Genomic DNA, 6,000 nt, shown 5'->3' on the forward strand with positions numbered 1-6,000 from the left:
ATTTTTGCAGTGCTGCTGGAAATGTGAATTTCTCTTGGAGATGTATCTATCTAGATCATAGCTTTGGTGGACGCATGGAAAAACGTGGACGCATTGAGGCGCAAAGCAGCGGCACATGCAGTGTTAGTGGCGCTTTGCACCACAGAAACGTTCCATTTTTTGACACACAAAAATGCACACTTGTATGTGTCTTAAACCATGCAAACCCAGACCCATTTGTGCTTAAAGTAAAATGATGGGGGGTATTTGTGATATATCATTTTAAAAATACTCCAGCGGAACCTCGGTTGGCGTCCGCCCTGGTTAGCGTGTTTTTCAGTCAACATAAAAAATTTAGGCCACAATTTTGCCTCGGTTTGCGTACAATACGGCACGCATCCTGTCGTGTTGTTAATACACTGCATGAGTCAAACTGTGTTCTTAATGTATTTTTTAAAGTCACAAAACGTCTTTCCTTGTTAGCATCCTATTAGCTAGCTAATCAAGTCAGTGGTTGACTCAAAAATGTTAACACAAAACATGTTTTTATAGTTTTACGTGCATAAAACAATTCTAGAGGCATATAAATGATGAGCGGAAGGGATAAATGAACATTTAAGGCAGCGAGATCAACCGGCACCATCTTTCCGTTTCCAGTCACGTCAACAATCACGTCTCAGTGACTTAAATGTTCCTTTATCCCTTTCATTCGCCATTTATATGCAGTACCAATTGTTTTTTGCATGTAAAACTATAATTGCAAAACTAGAAAAAACTGTTTCGTGTCAACATTTTTGACTTTCTGGAACGGATTCGGTTAGCATCCGTTCAGGTTAGAGTTGGACCTTCTGGAATGAGTTAATGACGCTAACCAAGGTTCCACTTGAGTACATGTCAAATATGGGTACATTGTTCATGCTAACTGTATTGCTTATTTGAAAATATCTCAACCTGACAGAATTGAAGCAAAAAACATATGCTCACTGAAAATTGTTGAAACAGCGACATTTATTGAGTGACTTATTCGCATTTTTTGCTTTGTGAGATACGTCACATCAGGCTTTCCACAGCTATTTTAAGACGCCATATTGTGGGATATCCTGGGACATCATGAGTTCAAGTCAGCACAAAGCTGTGTTGGACACATTTTAAGACATTTCTTATGGTTTTGGGGTGAGGGTTAGGCTTATGTAATTTGATTCACTGTTTAATTCAACTTCGTCAGTTGTCTTTGTATTTTTTTTTTATTTATTTTTGAAGCCGCGTGACGCTGAGTGATGGCAGTTTGCGTTCGTCTGCGGGGAGGTTGAGAGCGATTCAGTCATTTCTCAGCACTCAATCAGTCTTATCAGAAAATGGAGGGTTTTTTCCCACAATGTGAACTGGGCTGCTTTTACATAAAAAAATGGCTGAATTATGAAGGCAAACAAATTGAGTTTTTTTTTTTAAAAGTGTGGTTGAGAGCATGGTGTACAAACAAAACCAGCAATATTATTATTCTATGAGAGAAGAGGATCAGATTTGATGTTATCCTCTTCCTCTGAGCTGCGCTTTTAAAAAGAAAAAAAACATTTCATGAACGCCAAACCAAAAGTGATAGAAAACCAATCACGCCTCAGCCAGGACCCTCCCCTCCGGTCCCCCGTCCTAAATCTTTCTGATGTCTTTATCTCCACTGTGGCTCGGTCACCTTCACTTGCATGGACCCATGGCCGACAGCGGCGCATGTCTGCCGCCAGTTCCCAATGGAATTCACAAACACTGCAAGACCTCTGCAAGGGTGATAGGTTGTCTCCCATCATGGAAAAAACACAGAGTGGGGAGATGCTGTTTTATGTTTTTTGGTTGTTTAGAATTTTGCAACTGACTCAGATGGAGTCTCCAGGAGCTGGCTGGGGTCCACAGCGGTGGGGGCTGGATCGCATCGCCACAGCTTAACTCCTAACACCTAACTACGGCCGATGCGCTGTGTGCCGGCTTTGCGTCACAAACTGAAATCTAATATCTCTAAGACCATTTTGTCGTTGGTAATGTCCGTGACTGACGGGATGCTAATGCTTGACGAAGAAACTAATTACAGTGGAACCTTGGTTAGCGTCATTAATTCGACTCTAACCAAAGCGGACGTTAACCGAGTCAATTTTTCCCATAAGAAATAATGTAAATCCAATTAATCCGTTCCAGAAAACACATTTTTTATGGTTTTACATGCAGAAAACAATTGCAAATGCATATAAACTGAATGAAAGTGATAAATGAACATTTAAGGTGACTTTTACCTTCATTGAAGACATGATTCTTGATGTGACTGAAAACAGGAAGGTGGTGCTAGTTGGTCTCGCTGCCACATGGAGTCTTTGGTAACGGTCACGTCTTCAATGAAGGTAAAAGTAACCTTAGATGTTCATTTATCCCTTCCGCTCATCATTTATATGCCTTTTAGAATTGTTTTATGCACGTAAAACTATAAAAATGCATTTTGTGTTAACATTTTGGAGAGTCAACCGCTGATGACATCATAGATGGATGATGTAAAATCCTGTTCCAGTTGCCATTTTGTTTAGCTAGCAAAGAGGATGCTAACAAGGAAGGACGTTTTGTGATAATAACACATTAAGAACACAGTTGGACTCACGCGGTGATTTAACAACAACACGACAAGACGCACGCCATATTGTACGCTAACCAGAGAATGCAACGCAAACCGAGGCAAAATCGTGGCATAAATTTTTGACGTAAACTGAAAAGCACGCTAACCCGGGCGAACGTTAACCGAGGTTCCACTGTAGGTCAAATTTGGTGAAATTGGAAAAGGCCTTGTCAATATTAGTTGAGACTACAAAAATCCCAGTGGAAATTTTAAATGGGCCTGCTGCTACCTGCTGTTAGCCTCTTAGACTTGGTGGTGTTTGGGCTTTGCCTTTTAAACAATTTTAACCTGGGCAGTATGCCAACAGAACGTAAATGGCAGCAATGCTAATAGCTAACGTGCTAATCGTAACCTGCATGGATATATTGTGATGACATGGGAACATTTCTGATTCCAATTGCTAAAGTTTTACATCTCAATGTGATATATACAAAATGCTATAATGCTGAAGCTAGAACCTATTTTCATTTTCGGAGAATCCCAATGAACCACACACACACACACACACACACACACACACGCCATGTTCAAGGCTATGCCGCACTGTGAGGTCACAGTGTTGACCCCTCATCCACCGTTCTGTCAGCATAAAGACCCAACAGTACAAATATTTAGCCATGTTGTGTCACTGAAACGGACTGTCAGCCAGCACATTCCTTCTCTCAATGAGGGTTGAACAGAGCCATGTTGTTGTTGGTCTGACCCCACCCTGTCCTCCCCGCAACCCGAAAAAGCTCGTCGATGGCAACACGCTCCGTTTGCCTAGACACTGATACCAGGTCAGTTTTGAGATTTTACATGTAAATCCTTGCAGAAATTCTACAACTAGGTAATCTGATCTGGGTACAGTGTTGGAAGTGGTTGACAGATGGAGAACAGACCTGGAGGCTGCCATGGGCTACAGACTGATCCCTGGGTACAGGGCTGATATCTGCATGGCTGGACTCCACTTGACCCTTCAATACCATAGACTTATTTATAGGACCTTGTGTCTGTGTGTGTGTGTGTGTGTGTGTGTGTGTGTGCGTTTCTCTGCATATGCATGCATGTGTGTCGTATGTGTTTGCATAGCCATCCTGCCGTTTTTTTTTTTTTTTTTTAAATCAATGCTGAAGCTAGCTCGTGTGCTATTCTCCTCCCAGTGCAACATTTAAAGGCCTGATGTTGCACGTTGTCAGTAAGAAATTACACACTTGCTAAAACCCATTGAGTCCATATGGATTTTCAGTCATCCAGGTTATGGTCATCTGCAAAAGGTTGAATCGAGGCAACTGGACATTCTTTCAGAACCGAAAAGGCCTTTTGGATTAAAGGTGAAACGGCTTCAACTAACGGATTGACTTTTTAATTGATATTTTCCTGCTATAGTTCATTTCTTAAGGCAAAACTCTCTTTATTCTGTGCACAAGGAAGAAAAAACAAAGGGGCACTGACAGTTCCACAGTCATGGTAGGTTTTTAATACCCTGGAGGCGCTCAGTTGGTTGTGATCACATGTTGTTCTAGGGTTTTAAAGGGGGCTACGTATGTATATGTACTGTATGTAATTCTTGCTTGTCTTTTTTCCTATCCATTACTGTGTGTGTGTGTGTGTGTGTGTGTGTGTGTGTGTGTTAACCTAAGTCTCAGCACGCCTTAAAGCTGGTTTAGACATGTTTAGAACTGTTGTGATTGAGGGTAATAGGATAAACTCCCGCTGATGTTGTTGACTTAGCGAACATGCTTGAAACTATGTAAAATGATTGTCTTTACCTCATTGGCTGTGGCAATTTTCTTAGGCTGTAGGCACCCTTGGGAGCAAGTGGGGAGTGGGCAAGCCACAGTGAAAGCTAAGGGAATAAATAAAAGTCAAACTACACACACACAGAAAAAAAAAAAAAAGCGGAATTGTTTGAATACGCCTCCCAGACTGGATAAATACCAAAACGGCCTTGGAGCTTTTCCGTGTGGACGACAAATACGCTACTATCCCTACAGTCCTTGCCTTTCTATACACTGAACTTGGTACTTCTACGACTATCTTTTGCTGTTTTACCACTATGGTGAGCAACAAAGGATCGTGGATTTTGACTTCCACCAAATCCTAAATCCACTCCTAAATCCACCACCTAATGCAACTACTGTAGATAGAACTTGGCTAACCAGGCTAATGGCTTTGTCGAACAAGGCAGTTGCTAAATACATAAAAATAATTTTAAAAAATCTCTCGCCATCTATAAGGAGTTTTAGGGGCACATTGAAAAAAAAATATGATTTATGATTTCGAAAAAAAGTCGTAATACTACCTTTGTCCAAGGTCAAAGGCCACATACACTTTTTCATAGCTGTCTCAGGCAATGCCTGTTATGACGGCGTATTAAAATACATTTTCCGAGAATAAAGTCGTAAATTTATGAGAATAAAGTCATAAATTTATGAGAATAAAGTTGTAAATTTACGAGAAAAAATGTTACATTTACAAGAATAAAGATGTAAAAAAAAGTAGTAAATTTCCAAGAAAAAAGTCGTAATATTACCTTTGCCCAAGGCCAAAGGCCACATACCCTTTTTCATAGCTGTCTCAGGCAATGCCTGTTATGACGGCGTATTAAAATGCATTTTCCGAGAATAAAGTCGTAAATTTATGAGAAAAAAATGTTAAATTTACAAGAATAAAGATGTAAAAAAAAGTAGTAAATTTCCAAGAAAAAAGTCGTAATATTACCTTTGCCCAAGGCCAAAGGCCACATACCCTTTTTCATAGCTGTCTCAGGCAATGCCTGTTATGACGGCGTATTAAAATACATTTTCCAAGAATAAAGTCGTAAATTTATGGGAATAAAGTTGTAAATTTACGAGAAAAAAAATGTTACATTTAAAAGTCGTAAATTTCCAAGACAAAAAGTCGTAATATTATCTTTTGCCCAAGGCCAAAGGTCACATACCCCCTGTCTCAGGCAATGCTTGTTATGACGGAGTATTACAATAATGTGAGATTTCGAGAATAAAGTTGTAAATGTATGAGAACAAAGTCATAAATTTCCGAGAGAAAATAATTAATTATGAGAATATGGTCGTAAACTTATGAGAAAAAACTTGTAACTTTATGTTACAGGCATTGCCTGAGACAGCTATGAAAAAGGGGGACTTATGTGACAGTTGGCCTTGGGCATCTGGAGGGGGCGGGGTAAGGAAGGCGGAAGTGAGGCTAGACATGCTAACCTGTTGTGCTCAACTGCTGTGTTTTGCTGCCACGTTAGAAATAAAGGGTTGCCTGAAGCAAGAGGAGAGTTTCCTTCCTTCCTGAAGAGCCGTGGTCTATCTTCCCTCTGACACCGATGACATGTACAATTTATTCTTGTAAATTTACAACTTTATTCTCATAATATTCCG

The sequence above is a fragment of the Dunckerocampus dactyliophorus genome, chromosome 2, assembly GCF_027744805.1.
Source record: "Dunckerocampus dactyliophorus isolate RoL2022-P2 chromosome 2, RoL_Ddac_1.1, whole genome shotgun sequence".
Classification (NCBI taxonomy): domain Eukaryota; kingdom Metazoa; phylum Chordata; class Actinopteri; order Syngnathiformes; family Syngnathidae; genus Dunckerocampus; species Dunckerocampus dactyliophorus.